The sequence below is a fragment of the Bacillus rossius genome, chromosome 3 (genome assembly GCF_032445375.1).
Source record: "Bacillus rossius redtenbacheri isolate Brsri chromosome 3, Brsri_v3, whole genome shotgun sequence".
Lineage (NCBI taxonomy): Eukaryota > Metazoa > Arthropoda > Insecta > Phasmatodea > Bacillidae > Bacillus > Bacillus rossius.
In genome coordinates, this window is record NC_086332.1 from 113,423,345 (window position 1) to 113,440,741 (window position 17,397).

General features: G+C 35.9%; 1 protein-coding gene across 1 annotated transcript in view; it reads right to left on the reverse strand.

Moving 5' to 3' along the window:
• The window catches only part of LOC134531160 (FAD synthase-like), a 51,246-nt gene that overhangs the window by 910 nt on the left and 32,939 nt on the right, over positions 1-17,397 (reverse strand). The window lies entirely within an intron of this gene.

Here is a 17,397-nt window from a genome sequence, read left to right on the forward strand (position 1 = left end):
GTCTAATTACACTATGCTTTTGTGCTATCATTTTTGTTAGCATGATTTGTGAACTGAATAAACATAGTGTTATCTCATGAATATCTCACGAGCTGCCCTATTTATTACACACGGGAAGTCAGTGAGCAGTACAAAACTAAGTAGGATGCCTGATGAACCCACACTGTGTGTTTTATTCTCATGTTATATGTTCCTATCACTGACAATAAATTTTTTTATTTATTTAGCAATGCATAATATCAGCTACATGGGCTTTAACTGCCAGGTCTCAAAGTCTATTATCATGTTAAGTGGGATCCATAATAGCCATTCTATAAATATGCAAACTCGCTGGCAGGACTTGCATGCATATACATACATGCCGATAACAAACTAGTATTTCCAGTTTTAACATTAATTGTTTTCCACAAACAGTTTATTTGTTTTAGTAAACTGTTATTTGTATCTAACAATTTAGGTGAACACTGGCATAAATATATATGTGTTAACATTATCTAATAATGTAATAATGTAAGCAGTTAAAATTATTATGAAGGAAAGTTCAAAAACACAATCAATAATAATACTTAAAATTGCATTCATCTTAACTATTGAGACTCCTGATTCTAAATATGGTCGGCAAAATCATCAGCTTATGGCTAAAATATAAGATTACTCCTCACGCAGCAATAAAAATAAGGATGTTAAAAATTGTTCAACCTAATCATGAAGAAGTAAGCTAATATGTTTCCTTTCATCTAAACTATTATAAAACAAAACTATTAGACCTTAAATCAGGTAAGGAAGCCATTAAAATTTTTGAGGATTATTATTACTACTGACTTCCATATACATTGTCCCTACACTTGCTAAGCTGTTAAACTGATCCAAAATCTAAAATTTATGATTGGATGTTTCTTCTTCCCCATAATCTCTTACTCTCTTTATAATGAAATAGTATAAAGGTTTATTATGACCTATTATTATTTTTTCTCTGGCCACTGCCTGTTGACTGAGGAGTGACATCACAGCTGCATGTGTCTAGGCTAGAATGCAAGTCTTTCCTCATCTAGCCACTGTTGGGAGTGGGTCTGACTCCATGGGGGTATCGGGAATGGCTCCTATGGAGAAGGTGATTGCTCTTTTGAGCTGTCGGAGCTGTTGCCAGCTCTAGTATCCGAGACATGACCCAACAGGCCCACGGAATGGGTGTATATATGCGAATATATAGCCTCTCTACACTCATGGCAATCCTCTGCCTCCTCATGGCACCTGTGGAGGGTTCTAAAACCAGCAAAAGAGGACTCTGCCGGGCAGAACTACGCCTCGGGTACCCTCAATTACCTGGCTGAGACCAGAAATGGTGAATAGGCTGAATCTGCGGGCAACAGCAGATGCATTTGAAGTCTTTCTGAGGGCTTCGACTGCTGAGCCCTAATGGTGTGGCCGAAAAAGGCCAGTCTGTTGACAGACATTGCCTATGGAATGGCATATGTCTGCTGTTGTAGGTTTGGGGTGCAACCGGGGCTTTTGGCTTTTGAAGTCATCAGTGTGATTTTCACACGAGAATTGTAATGTTTGACATTCTTCATTACTACTAACTAGGCCATAGCGTCCTTATATGTCCTTTTACTTCACTGTTGAGTCTGCAACTGACCAGATGTATTATTTGTGAAGCATTTGCCCTAAGCTTTGAGTAAAACGTACACTTTATTAATTCCCTTTAACTTCAGCTTTGAGCAAATCTTCTACACTACTAGGTTTTGCTTTTACTACAAAAGTGAAAGGTTTTCCTTCGTTTTTTATTAATATGCAGTAAAATCCTTTTTGTTTCGACCCCATTTAGTGCGACCACCTCTCTATTAAAACCCGATTTCGAGGAACCGTGAAAAAATTGCCGAAAATCTGAAGAAAATCAGACAGAAAATAAGTTTCTTGTGGTGAGTAGCGTGTTACTGCGTTTCTCTTGCCGAGTGCTGTACTGCTGTAGGCAGCGCATATCTAAAAATAGATACCACTTCCTGTCGACCGCTGTCAGCGCTTGACAACCCCCATTCCACGTCCCTTTGCCGGTAGGGTGCAGATAAAGTTTTTGTGGCAACGTGTTTACGTTTAGCTTTTTGCGAGTGTCTAGTGTGGTACGCAGTTAAACAAAGCTACCTGCTGGATTTCTCTTGATTTTGATTACTATCGGTTGACAATGTTTGCTTAGTTTTTGAAGTCCGATTTGGTATATTTTCTGGCTTGAATTTGTGAACTATTGTTGATGACTTATGCAGGTTTTTTTTCTTTTTTCCCGTTTTTGTGTATTATGACTTAATAAATAAAATACCATTCAATATTAACTACTATTAATACAATGCAGGAAAAACCCTTCGGCCGCAGCGTGTGAACATGGTAGTCAGCCGCTCGCTCGCCCTTGCTCACCCTCTCCCCGTACCGTGCGCTGCGGCCGATCTCGGATGCTGCTTGTACTTGTTTACAATCATGTTATCTGCTTCTTTTTAACGAGAGTAAAAATATATTAAAACTGTCAGCAAATTGATAAAAGCTTTGTGTCCGCAAAACAGGGCACAACACTGGCCCACCAGTTGTTTTCATTCAAAACGTGGCTAAAGAACTTGCATCGATCAGGCTGAAAACATCCCGCAATACGTGTAGGCTATAAGGAATCTTGTTATGAATTGAGATGTTATGTTTTTCGAGTAGATATACACAGCGACCATTGGATGCACGCCTGCCTCGACTTGTTTTAACTGCCGCAGCGATGTTTATTTTGACAGCTCAAGCAATTATCTTTTACCGTGAATTAATAGAAAAAGATCGCTTCACCCAGCACGCCACTTATTTCCCACGCAGGAAACACACTGGCTGCCATCTGTTTCCCCAGCATTTCCCCCTTCCTTTCTTCTAACATTCCACGTCTCGCCTCTCGCGCGAGCAATAACAAAGCGACCACGCATTGGGCCGTTTTTTGCTTTGTTTGGTGACAGCAGCTCGATTTTATTTAGTATATTCCTTTTCATAGGACCCTTGCTATTAAAATACATTTATATTTAAGTTTGAAAGCTTGTAAATTCCTTGCCAGAGATGACTGAACTCGAACTTGGTGTGAAAAGTAACATATTTTGACATACTTTTTTTTGGGCGTGTTTGATGGGGAGGGAGGGGTCCGAAAACATTTACAATGATCTTACCCCTCCCTCACCGCTTTAGTACCCCATTCATAATAGCCCAATTTTTATGGGAGAAGGGAGGGTGAAATGAGCATTTTCTCACTGAAGGTTTTTCAAAGGAAGCGAAGTTGGGGTGTTACAAGGGAGGACACTAGATGGTTTGTGTGTCTGGGAGGGATGAGCTAGCCTTGAAGAATGTCACCGAGGGGAGGGAGGGGTGAGCTTATGCGTCATGAAGCCGCTGCCGCCAGCCAGCCGGGCGAGCTTAGTGTGCGCCCACTCGCGTTGCAGAACCTATAGTTGCCATATTTTTAAAGGATATGTCCCAATAATTTTTTTGTTATTCTTACATGAACATTATTGGAAGTATTAAAGCAGACACAAAAATCCGCTGTGTGTTAAAATTAACAGATTTTAAATATCTTTCATTTTTTTTTTTCATTTTTTTTTTCTGATTTTCCCATTTTGGCCAAAATGCCCAATTTTTTGACGGTTCCCGAGAATGTATTCCAAAAATAACTGCTTAGTTAAATCCGGGGTTCGTGACATTGGGGATCTAGTGTATTTAACTACTGCAAGCTGGAACGTACTGTACATGTAAACTAACCAGTAAAAATAAACTGTCTTTTGACATATTTTCTTTAGAGGTGGCCTGTAGGGCGACGGACTTGTCATGAAGGTTGAAGTGGGTTTAAAGCAAAGCCATCTAGCATTGTGAGTGACAGCATCCTGCCATTATACGGCTGGTTTCTTAGCGAGTAGCAAGGGGGGGGGGGGGGGGTTGAAATCAACTGAAAATTTCAGAAAACATCTATTACGACCCCCCCTCTATTACGACCCTATTCCTGGGAACCGTGAGGGGTCGTTTCAGAGAGGTTTGACAGTACCTAGAAGTATTTGCTCTACATTTTACAAGTAAAAGCTTTTCCTCCACTTTATTAATACGGCCCATTGACTTGATAAGCGATACAGACATAATAATTTTAGCAAACTATTACAACACGAGAAAAACTTGTTTTTATCTGAGAGAAAAATTGTGTATAAATCAAATTTTTAAGCAGAAAACATTTATGTACATATGATTTCAGTTTGCATATATGCAGTGAACATTTTTTTGCAGTAATAAATTGACATTTTACTACGACACCTAGATCCATAAAATGTTTATATAAAATTTCAAACATATTTACCACCTATACTTTACTGTTGTAATGTTTGTAAATTCTTCTCATCATGTACATTATACAACACAATGCATAAAATTGCATCATATATATATATATGATATATATATATATATATATATATATATATATATATATATATATATATATATATGATATATATATATATATATATATATATATATATAACGCTCGACAATGAACGGCCAAAGAGGAAAAATACTCGCTAACGCGTGAGACAATAGAAAGAGAGAACAAACTTTTTCTTCTCTCACTCGCACTTCCTAGTCAAGACGGAGAGGCCCAAGAATAGCCGAAGACACTTCGTTTGTGTTTAGTTCACACGTACGCTCGCACGCACACTAGCCCCACTTTTACGTACAATTACGCTTTACTACTTTCTTTCCAATATTTCTCCCTCATGTGTGCAAATACGAAGATGGACCTGAGAACCTATTCAATGTATTTTTTAATTCTCAGCAACTTTTGTTTGAAACTTTTTTTGATTAAACGCTAAATTCTGAAAAAAACTGATTAAAAGATTTATTAACCCCTAAAAACTTCACGTCCGATTGCAAAAAAATTTGCACCAATCGATTCAGTGTCAGCGAATTACCCTTATATCAAGTTTTCAGGTCTGCTGGTAAAAAGTACTTACTTTGCCTCTTGTTGACTGGCATATTAAGTGAATATTTATTTTGTATGATGTTTGTCAAAATTTGCAATACAGCCTTAAGTAATTATAGTTAAATGTTCAGTAATATATTATTTGTTAGATTATCTCAAATAATAATGTTTTTAGTTGCAGCTAAAATAAAGGCAGTAGAAAATCCCACAAAAATACTTTTCAAACCCTGATTTTTTTACAGCCATCCACTTAAGAGTGTGTTTGTGAAATAAATTTTTTAAACTGTTTCTAAAATTAGTTTTTTTAACATCAAAAACTTATATTACAAATAAACAATAGAATTTAAAAAAACCTAATATCAGTATGAATTATGCATTAATGACCTATAATAGGCTGGCCCTAATTACATAATTATTAACTTTTCATTATTAACATAAAATATTAACAGTGGTTGAAGTACACTGAAATTGTTTTTCTGACATATGTTAGTTTTAAACGAAAGAAAAAATAATAATGTTGGAAATTTTCATTGTACTTAGTCTTGAATATATTTTATACTGAATCAACATTCAGAGTACTTTCCACTGTTTAAACTATTGCTACTAATAAAATTATGCTATACAGATTTTACCATAAAGTTGGTAATTTTTTTCTAATATCAGTTCCACATATTGGCCTTTAGAATTAAAGATTTGAATTAAACTCAGGCACAGTTAAACCTGAAAATTTATTTATTTCTTAGCAAAGCCATTAAGATACTTTGAATGTTAAAACCTGAGTATGAATTCAGATTCGTCACAGGATTTCTTCACCTCTTAGCAGGGAAGCAGAAAGAGGAAGTTAAAGCTGACATGTCACTCCTGAACTCCAGTATTGTTATGTGGTTATTGATTATCCAGTGGGAGGAGCAATATTATTTTAGGCTATCTGCGCAACGTGAAGGATAATAGATCAGTCAATACTGATGAATAACAGATGGCACAAGCTATTTCCATCCTCCAGTAATTGGATTCTGTATATAATGCAAGCATGTCAAGAGCACGGCAACTTGTAGAAAGAGGCCTGGCAGCATGCATTTCAAAGCAGTGCTGTTGACAGTGCTTTTTCTAAATCAACACACCACAGCACAAAACCATTTTTACAGCTACACCTCGATTATACACATGCGTGTCACAATCAATTTTCTGTCGTACCTGCTGGAATCATGAATATTTATACTTCTGAAAAGTACCACACAAACTTGAGATCTAACTTCAGCATGCAATGCACTTAAGGAAAATAAGTACCTTTCATGTTTGAGGGTCTCCTGAATCAACAGCTCATAGCTCAGTTTTCTTTTTCTAGTTATTTGTCACAGAGGGTGAAAGAACAGCATTCATGAGACCAAAACCATTTACAATTTTTTTTTTTTTTACTTTTAATATTTAATTTATTTCTTAACATTATACTAATAGAAGTAAAATAAGTCATTATTGTATGTTTTTTTTAATTGTTAACAGTTTATGTTAATCCAGAAAAATTTTGTTGTGCTCAACCATGACACAGCTTAAATACAAATAAAAAGTGACATGTAGACGTATACATTATACTTAACCTAGAAAGCACAAACAACATTGATATTACAGATATCATTATAGATTGGACGTAACTGTTTTAATATTATAATCAAACTACAATAATTATGACTGTGGCAATATACTTGGGAATATAAATTGCATATTTTGAATTAAATTAATTTTCTGGGCTACATTGTAGTAAAAAGTTTTGCAAAGTTAATATTTTCAACACTACCAACTTAAAAAATAACATTACTTACCACACACTATCACAAGAACTGTTCTCGTTCCACAGGCAACACATTTTGCGGCCTGACATTCTCTAAAGAAATAACTGATACCCCATTAAGACGTGTTTCAGCGATATTCTGACCAACTTCCCTCCTAACCATTGGCTCTGGACACACTTTCGCCGTCATTTTCTTCCGCTTGGTGTTGATCTCATGTAATTTATTTTCATAAAATGTCTTTTTCTTCCCTTTCTTTCTAAAAGGCAACATCTTTGGCTTTGCAGCAAACAGGCTGCGAGCATAAGCGTAAGAAATACACATCACACACACAAGCAATGGTGAAAACGATATCACGAGATTCTCAATGATTTCTCTGATGTTGTTGATCTTCGTGAACGTCGGGTCAGGCACAACGATGGGTTTATCGTCATCAAAGTAAACTTGACAGGGAAAAGACTTGCCTACTTGGGCAAAACGACGGTAGAACCCCACACACGATACTTCCGGTTCGTATCCGCAGCCCGGGATGTTGACGAAGAACGGATGCCCGACGTCACCGGGAGACGAGCTGTTCTTCTGCAAGACGGTGGCGTTGCTCAGCTCGAAGCTGACGTATATCTTCTCGCAGGCAAAGTACTCGGCCGTGCAGCTCTGTCGGCACGAGGTCCACGAGCAGTTGGAGAGGCCGCGCAGCTTGCGCACCATGGTGACGGTGCAGCGCGCCGGAGTCAGGCTGGCCGACAGAGAGAGCAGCGCGGTGTCCGTGATCACGGCGAGCGAGACCACGGCCAGCGTGAAGCTCACGATCACGAGTATGGAACACGCACGGGCCTGGCACTCACGAAACCAGGAGGGCTCTCTGCAGGCAAACCTTTTCATTGCACATCCCCACCGCATGTCTTCACTTCTCCACTGCCGCACGAAAAACCACACTTGAACTTGACATGAGAGTAAATATTGATGTAAGACATCACAAAACTAAAAACTAACTGCTTTCATCAAAAGAAAATCAACCACACATACACAAGAGTCAACCTACGTTCAACACGTCTTTCACCAAACTCCATGGTGGTCACTGAAGAAATGCTTGCGCCCCGAAAGTTCCCAAGGACACGGCAAAACACACGACCTGTTGGCCGTCGCCTTCTAAATATCACGTTACACCGCAATCAATATCATTGCATGCCACACCTCGCTCTCTCCCCACCTCGCCCTCGCCTTGTGTCGCCAAACTGATCCTTATCTGACATGCGAGCCCGTCCAGACCGCACGAGCGGCGAGTGAAGCTCATCAATAACCGACGGAGGCGGAGATCGAAATGGACAACTCAAGTGCAAGGCGATCCCCTGGAGCGACCACGACACTCGTCGCCTGATAGCCTGCATTCATCAGTCATCCTCTGCCACACTTCACACGGTTCTGGTTTCATTATGCAACATGGCCGAGACTGCCTTCAGATATTCCACCCAGATAGGCTGTACTTATTAGAAGTGCTAATGAATCAACAACTGCATTATTCAACATCTTTCTGGCATGAAACATTCAACTGCTCACTAACACCACTTTTTCCCTACTGCAACACAGCTTGTGCTATGCATTAAAAAACAAGACTGTACACATATAAATGAAAAATATTATCAAAAATAAATATCGCTACTAAACAAAGAATATAGATTCATGTTATTGAGGTCAATGTAATAATTTAAGCTTTGACACACACAGGATTTAAAATAGACAATATATGATTTTATAACCAAAAATTTCATATTGACATTAATTGCACAACCAATTGAATGCATGTAAATGTGATCTTTACAGCAAATGACCCTCAATAGCTTTGTTGTAATATTAAATTTATACAAAAACACAACTTCTGTAGAAGTTTATGCATCAATCTAAAGCCCTATGTAGATATTTTATCACTCTTTGATTTATACTTTCAAAGCATTGTTTTAAGTGCAAAATATGAAGAGCAAAAAATTATAAACTATGCTTCAGCATCCAACCAAACTCCTATGATGAAAACTGTTTCATATAGGTAGTTAAAATTTAAAAAAAAATATATTTATGTGAGTTTGTATTAGGGGGGTAACTATGCTTGAAACATAAAACACACGTATATCTAATCCAAACTGCTTTAACTCTCAATGTACTAATATACACACAAATACAATACAAATTATAATATATCAGGTCAGGACATGATAAATAAATTAGAAGTACTGCAAAAATGCACTATTGGTATGTTGTACAGCCTGTCCTTGAACCCATACAATAACCTTACTCACTGTAACGCTTGAATATCATTTTAAATACCTTCAAAACTGATAAATATGGATCTGCCAGTGTCAAAGTTAATAGTATGTACATCTAAACTTTATAATAATTAACAAAAATAAAAATAGAACTGTTCCAACAGCTCCATTTCTGATATTAAAACCAATTCCCCAATACCAAAACCTGACACACGATAACCTGACACAACAGTCCACATTTACTGGCCATAGTATATGAAGAAATAATTAAAATATAATTTTTAAAAATCTATTCGTAAATGTCAAAATTTTATTTCAAAATCTAAATAAAAAGCAAGCTTATGGTAAAAACTGTGCATCACTTACTATTAGATAAAATTCTTCATATTGCCTCATACAATTTGTTAAAATAATTCAAATAATATAAAAATAAAAATTTAAGAGGATAACAAATGAACATAGATTTTGCATACTGTGCTTTATTGTAAGGGGTAAATTGTGGTATAAATGGCCAAGCTGGCAAAGATGCGCTATAGATGAAATTAATTTACGAGGCTGCCAGTTCTAGTCAACTAAGGTTCGTTCTCTGCACTGAAGTACGTTATTGTTATAATTTAAAGTTATCATGAACAATAATTTACAGCACATAAATGGTTGCAAAATGAAAGTGCCTTGTTTTAACTCTTTGGTTGGTAAGGTAAAAATTAATTTATATTTGTCTTCAAAAGTAAGGTTACCAAAAAAAAAGTAAAACTTTTTCACCAAATTTCATATTTTTACAGAAAGGTGAGATAACACTTAAGAAATACACTAACTATCAGGGGTTTTTCTCTTTTGCAAAAAAAATTATTAACTTCACTCAAGAACCTTTGAAACCATTAATAAATATTACACTCAATAACTACCAATTTTAAACAAATTGTATATATATCTACATGACTTATTAGATATTTTAAAATCAATTTTACTGTAACATTAACTTCCAATTATTTTAATAAAAATAATATTAAATACTGAATAACTACAATGCAAATCATTTTACATGAAAAAGAATGCTTACAAAAAAGTTTTACAAATTGTTTTGGTACAAAATTCCACAATAACTAGCAAAATAAAGTGATGTACTATTGACAAAACTAACCTGCATGTCAGGCTTATTCACTAATCCCATGTTTCAATTGTACAGAGGCTTTATAATGCTTTCACCCAGTTTCAAAAAAATTTTCACTGTGCCCAGAAGTAAGAATGCAAATTTGCCCTTTTGTCTTGCCACTTTTCAGCTAGAATGCTCTCTGTGTGATACTAAACACTGGCCTTTCTTTACTTTTGTGTAGATCTCTGCATTTATTTCCTGTTTGGTAGCATTGTTTCACATGTTCACGAAGAAATCCAAACTATTTTAAGCTTGTGTGCCAATCATCTGTAAGGAAAATGTGTCATTTATCTAGGTAGCCCTCCAGAAATGTAGTAATGATAGAACCCGAAATGCCAAGATCACTGATTTTATCAACTTTTTTTGACTGCCAGTGCAGACAAGAAAATCAACAATATATTCTGGCTCCGTCACAAAAGACAAACAACTTATTGCCAAATCTATGCTGCTTGGATGGAGTGAATTGTTTGAAGACCAAACACATCTTCCACACCATCATTCACTTTCCAATACATAAATATTCTGATGCAGCTTTGTAGCAACCCAGGTTACCTACTGCCTTCCTCACGTTTTAAATAAGTTAAGGTATTAAAGATTTATTATATTTTCATACTCAGAAGAAATGATACATGCTTAGGTTTTCTGGCATGTTTGAAATAACAGCTGTTTATTCTTTTGAGCGGTATTTGTGCTTGCAGCCTGTTTTATAAACATAGTTTATATTTATTTGTTTTTTAATATTTCTGATGGTTTGTTTTTAAATATTTTTTATTGGTTGGATACATTTAGTTCACATAATTTTCTTTTGTAGTAATTGCTATGGTTCTTTGTCTGAAAGCAGGCTAATGCAACTGTTATATTAGTTGCAAAAGAATTAGAGAGATACAGATATATTTTGTGTGTGGGAAAGTAGATAAAGTGGTGAAACGAGGGAAAGTCGTAAAGCATATTGGTCTGTTTTTATTGCCAAAAAGTGTTTCATCATTAGTAGTAACTGTAAGCTGCTCTGTGACTGGTTGTTGATGGCATCGTTGAGTGCAGGTTTTCCCAGTGGTGCTGTACATATAAAGTTTATACTTGCAATCAAAATTTTTAATAACCCCATTACACACAAAAGATTCATCACACACATCGTACGCCATTTCTACCAGCAGGTACACAGCTAGGACGTTGGACAGGAGGAACGAGTGGGAGGAAGAGCTCAGAGGCAGAGCGGCAGCGAGGACCACTCAGGGAGACAGTCCACCACCCGAAGGTCTGCTGGAGGAGGTAAAGCAGCCCCAGCGACAAGAACAACAAGGGAACGACCAGCTACCCAGGTGGAGGCACAAGAGACCCCAACATTGCAAGACCCCTACCACCCCCATAATTGCAGAATAATTTTATGCTATGATACTTCTCAGTAATGCAGTAAATCAGCTGATTACATGGTTTCAAGGTCATAGTGACCAAGTTTTAATACTTGAAGGTTATCACTCTTAATATGTACTTATAAGTAAATTTGATAAGTAATTATTTCATTTAGAAAAACTTTTTAGCTATGGTTTTACATGTACTGATTTTGCTGGCTAGATTATTATGTAAGTGTAACTTTCAAAGATTTTTTTTGCATTAACATATTTATTTTATCATGAAAATTTTACAAATGGGGTTCATATTGTTTGGTGATATTTTTATAACATAGGACAGTGCTGGGTGTGAAAAGAATGTAAGATGTGCAGCGACACAGCGGCACCGAAATGATGGAGGATAATTTATAACATTCTGTATGAGAGAGACAGACGTTCACCAGAACTACAGGAAGGCTGTTTGACTGGGGAATCCCAGAATTATGTCTTAGGTTAGAAAGAGACAGAGATATGTGAGAGAACTAGGAAAAGCCCTCAATGGTAGATGAACTAGGGGAATCACTGAATAGTAGAAACAAGAATAATATGTATAGCCAATAGCAGAGAAGCTTTTCGGGAAATCCCCAGTAAAACAATTTTCCTGAGGGTTTTGTACTGTACTGAGTCTCGTCAGTCGTCGTTCACGTACTGTGCTGAAAGTATGTGCGGTGTGGCGGATCACAGAAAACAAATGATATCATAAGGGCAGACAATTTTACTTCAGGGTGTCGGGGCAGTGCTGTAGTTAAGTATCAACCTTTGTTTATCATCAATTATAGTTTATAGGACATTTTATTTTGAATTTATAGGTCCCAGACGTGCAGCATAGGTATGGGGGGTCTGCTGGTCCAAAGGCATTTATTATCTATGTATCTTCATACCTAGATGATGGCATCGCTAGGGATATTATTTCAAGAAGTGAGTAACGATCGACAAAAATGAATGTATTATGTCGGACCTAACGTGTAAAGAACATGTTATACATTTGTAGTTAAGAGAAGGATAAAAGTCTAAATTCATTTCAGATGTTTTTATTTGATAGTTGTCATTAACAATTTCAAGTCAATTAACAGTCTTAAACATAATTTTACATTCCACTGCCTGCAACAGTTATCAAGATATTTTTCAAGTGTTTTTGTTTGTGCAAGGAACAATCGTCGTCATAGCCGGGCACAAGTGTGACTTGTTACAAACGCCACGGAGGAAGTAGAGCACACGATAGACAGGAATGTCAGTAGCAGGACAGACAAGGAAACCAGAGGGGACAACATAACAGGAGAAATGTAATTTAAATCTGTAAGAGGGGAGGATCGGCCCTCGAGATCTCTCCCAGATGTATGTCCCAGGAGCTGAGTCACACAGTCATGTTTTGCACACCTAAGAACAACCAGATTACACCCTATATGGAGAGCCCAACTAACATTTTACAAGGATAAGTAAATGTCTGCCCATACATTCCGGGTGAAATCATTAACTCTTTGAAGCATGGTGGTCAGTGGTGGTGACCACATAAATTTTGGTCATACAAGCATGGTGGTTAGCAGCGATAACTACTTGAACTTATTTCTGCCTGCTCCGAATGCACGGTGGTATCCGCCGCTAACCACTTTTACTAGTTCCGTGAAATGCCGCTAGATCGCATGCAAATGCACTTCTGAGCCTCGCGAGGTTACTGTTCAGTTCTTCGTGGTTTCGAATATTAGTGACGATATATTTTGTTACGCTGTGTTTAGATACAAGTTATTGTGGTAATAGTGTTACAATTGTTCAGTATAAAACAATTGTACTAGTAAATAGTCTTTATAAAGCTATTTTATTAATTTACATGCAATCTTGATTGACTAATTTATATTTTATAACTTATTTTTTGGTGGTTAGCAACAGTGACCACCGTGCCAATGATACAGTAAGTCAGCCCATATATACATTTTACGGTATTTCTTTTCGCACTGTTCTATAATGCATCCAAAGAGAAAAAGTTCTAGAAGGAGAAAACAATGTTATAGTGATATAAGTAATGATGATTCTGAAGCAGATCTATCCTTTAGTATAGAAAAAGAAAAGACATTTCAAATATCAGCGTCATCGTCATCCTCGGACATTAGTTCAGATAATGATTCATATGATATTCCTGCAGCAGTGAAAACTAGTAATCAAACTCTTACAGCGCAACAATCAAATGCAAAAAGTTTTGATCATGTTTCTGCTAGCACATCTATGCAAAGTTCTAGTAAATCTTGGTCGAGAAAGTCTTCTGTAGTAACTCCACCTGTTTGGGATCAAGCTGAGAGGAATTTTGATACGCTTCCTAATTTTACAGAGAGGCAAGGACCCGCAGATAAGATATTACATCTCCCAGAACACGACCCCGTAACAATATTTTCACAATTTATTGATAGTGAATTATATGAACATATTGCATTTCAAACTAACTTATATGCCACACAGGCAGGGAAAACTTTCAAACCAACAAATTCCGATGAAATAAGGGCTTTTATTGGAATAAATATATACACGGGCATGAAAGTTTTACCTAGTTACTGCGATTACTGGTCGTCAAAACCAGACTTTCATGACTACTATATTTCAGATGTCATGACAGTAAACAGGTTTGGCTGGCTACTAAGCCATGTACATTTCAATGACAACACAGTGCAACCAAAGTTTGGTCAGCAAGATTATGATCAGCTGTACAAAATTAGGCCCATCCTAAACTCTATCCAAAAGGCTTTTTCAGAAAACTACCATGCTCATCAAAAACTCGTGGTTGACGAAGCAATGGTGAAGTTTAAGGGTAGATCAACCTTGAAACAGTATATGAGGGATAAACCTATAAAAAGAGGTTTCAAGATATGGATGTTATGTGATTCATCTGGATACAACCTCAGATTCCAAGTGTACACTGGCAAAAGTGTGAATCAAGTTGAACATGGCTTAGCAGCTCATGTAGTTCTTGAGCTTTGTGAAGATTTTGGTGGCAAGGGCCACCATCTGTACATCGATAATTATTTCAGCAGTTCTGACTTGATGGTCTCACTAAAAGAAAGTCAAATATTTTGTTGTGGTACTGTAAATCAATCACGAAAAAATTTGCCATCCTTGAAAGAAGATAAAGAGTTAAAGAGAGGGGACTTTGACTGGAAACAAACTGAAAAGGGCATTATAATGTTTAGGTGGAAGGATAAAAGGGTAGTAAATTTGATTTCTAATTACCATGATCCAAACAATGTGACTGTTGTGCAACGAAAGGAAAGGGATGGATCTGTCTCAGAGGTGCATTGTCCACAAATCTTGAAAGACTACAACCATAATATGAATTACGTTGACAACTTTGACCGTCTCAAGAATGATTATCAGGTAGATAGAAAAAGTAAAAAATGGTATATGAGGCTTTTTTTCCACTTTGTTGATGCAGCTATCACCAATGCATTTATCATTCACAAACAAACCTGCCAAGAAAAGCTGAGTAACAAGAATTTTCGAAGGTCACTATATGACTCGCTGATTTTGAAATCAACTATATGCTCACCAAAAGATAGGGGACAGAAGCGTATCATCGAGATAAAGGGCCACAAACCGACAGTCGACAAGTGTATACGACTACAGAGTGCCGACCATCAACCACAGTGTTCATCATCTAAACGATGTGCAAAGTGCAGCACGAAGAAGCATCCAGTAAGGACAATTTGGATGTGCAATACCTGCAAGGTTCCATTGTGTTTGAGGAAAGACAAAAATTGCTTCCAAGACTTTCACAAAAATTAGTGCTGATGTAAGCTCAACATGCAGTGTACGTTTTTCAGATCAATTTTATGTGCCTACCCAGATGTAGCTGCTTCACTTTCCAGTTTAGAACACCACGTCCTAATACATATACATGTTTATTTTTAAAATACTGTGAAGTAAATGTTATGTAGGTAATGTAAAGTACTTGACAGATCTCATTCTATGTTACAAAGGACAAGTGTATTATTTTTAAGTTAAGTAATTTTTTAAATTTTTGTTTAGCACAACAATTATTTAATTCCAGCTAATCTATGTGTTGCACATATATGTTTTACAAATTCTAATGAATTATAAGTTTATAAGAAGATGTGTTAACTCCTTAACTCGAATAAATGTGCCACAAAAAGTGAATGATCGTGGGACTTTCCGAGTGGCTGAAACAGAATCTCTGAGAAATATGGACTTGCAGTGAAAATATGGGACTTTCTTGAGTGTCTGAAGTGGACTCTCTGATAAACATGAACTTGCAGTAATGCAATAAGTTACTTAATGCTTCAGCAAGAATTTTATTTGTAGTTTTTTTCATAATCTTTAACTTACATAAATTGAAGTTTTCATAAAACTTTATTGATGTACTTAATATCAATTATTCTGTTATCATTATTTCAATTTTGTTGATTCTTTTTACTTTTACACTTGACTGTAGCACAAAATGCAATTTATGTCAGGGACTGGTTCATGTAATGTCAGCTATTAGAGGTAATGATGTCAGCTTCTGGTATGTTTAAAAACCAAGAAAAAATATTTTTTTGTTATTTTTCTTAACACTACAAAATAAAATTTAACTGTTCAGTAGCTTAAGTATACCTCTAACACAACTCAAGAATTGTTTCATTTCTTACTTTCCGAGAAAGAATAAACATAAGTGAGGCATTTTTTTATTTTTTTAATGCTGTGGTATTTTGGGTATGTCATAAGTAATTAAGGAGACATGAAAACAAATAATCACACTGCCTAAAAAAACTTTTTTTAAGTGCATATTCTATTTTAGTGATTGTGAAACTTTAATTGATAGTCTATTATTACAAGAAGACATTATTGAAGTCAATAACTGGTGTTTACAAAATATGGTCAAACTTAATCAAGATAAATAAAACCAAGGTCATACATATAATTTACTAGAAATACCATCCAATTGATTATGAGTACAAATCTCTAAATACCCTTTCATAAAGGATCTGGTGTCACTCTACATTATAAATTATATTTTCACAAACATATTGATTGTTTATATTCTCATACCCCAAGAACTTTAGCTTTTATAAAATGTATTAATTCTTATGCATCTTATTCAGACTAAATTATCTCATATCTCACTCTATTTGGCACTTATAAGATAAAAGTTAGAATATTGTTCTATTATCTGGAATGGTATCAACCTAACTGATATTGAAAAAATTAAAACATTTAAAATAAAGCTATCCAATTAATTATCCTAATGAACTTCCCACGACCTAATTTAACTCCCCTTGAAGACAGTAGGGCCTATCATGATGCACATTTTGTTCATAATTGTTATTCTTTTAAATTCAGTTGCTATTATCTTCAGCTTGAGAATTCCCCAAATTAATTCCCACTTGCGTTCAACCCTGTGTACTCTTTATACTAATATTAATAATACCTAATATTATTTCAGGCATATATTAAATAATAATCTTTATTCGAATTCTAATAGCTAACTGCAAGTTCAAACTTTAAAATTTTTTTTATAACATGCTTAGTTTTAAGTTTATGTCTGCTATTTTTAGCAATTATGAATAACCATTTTTTGTGCTATTTTGAGTCCTTTTATGATATTTTGTGTTTTTTGTGTTTGTCTTTAATTGTTGTATTAGTGTTTGTGTGTATCTGTTGTTATCACTGCTAACGTAGGGTACTCCTGTCCTCGTGTGTTGGCCTTCTGCCGTAGTTCTGCCTGCTGGTACTGACGGTGCAGGGAGTCCATACCTTTGCAGTGATTACTATGTATTTGTCTTTATGAGTCTTGCCCACCATTAAATTCTTATGACTGTCGGTGGGAATGTTACAAATTTAAATCAAATATTTTAAAAATATATTTACC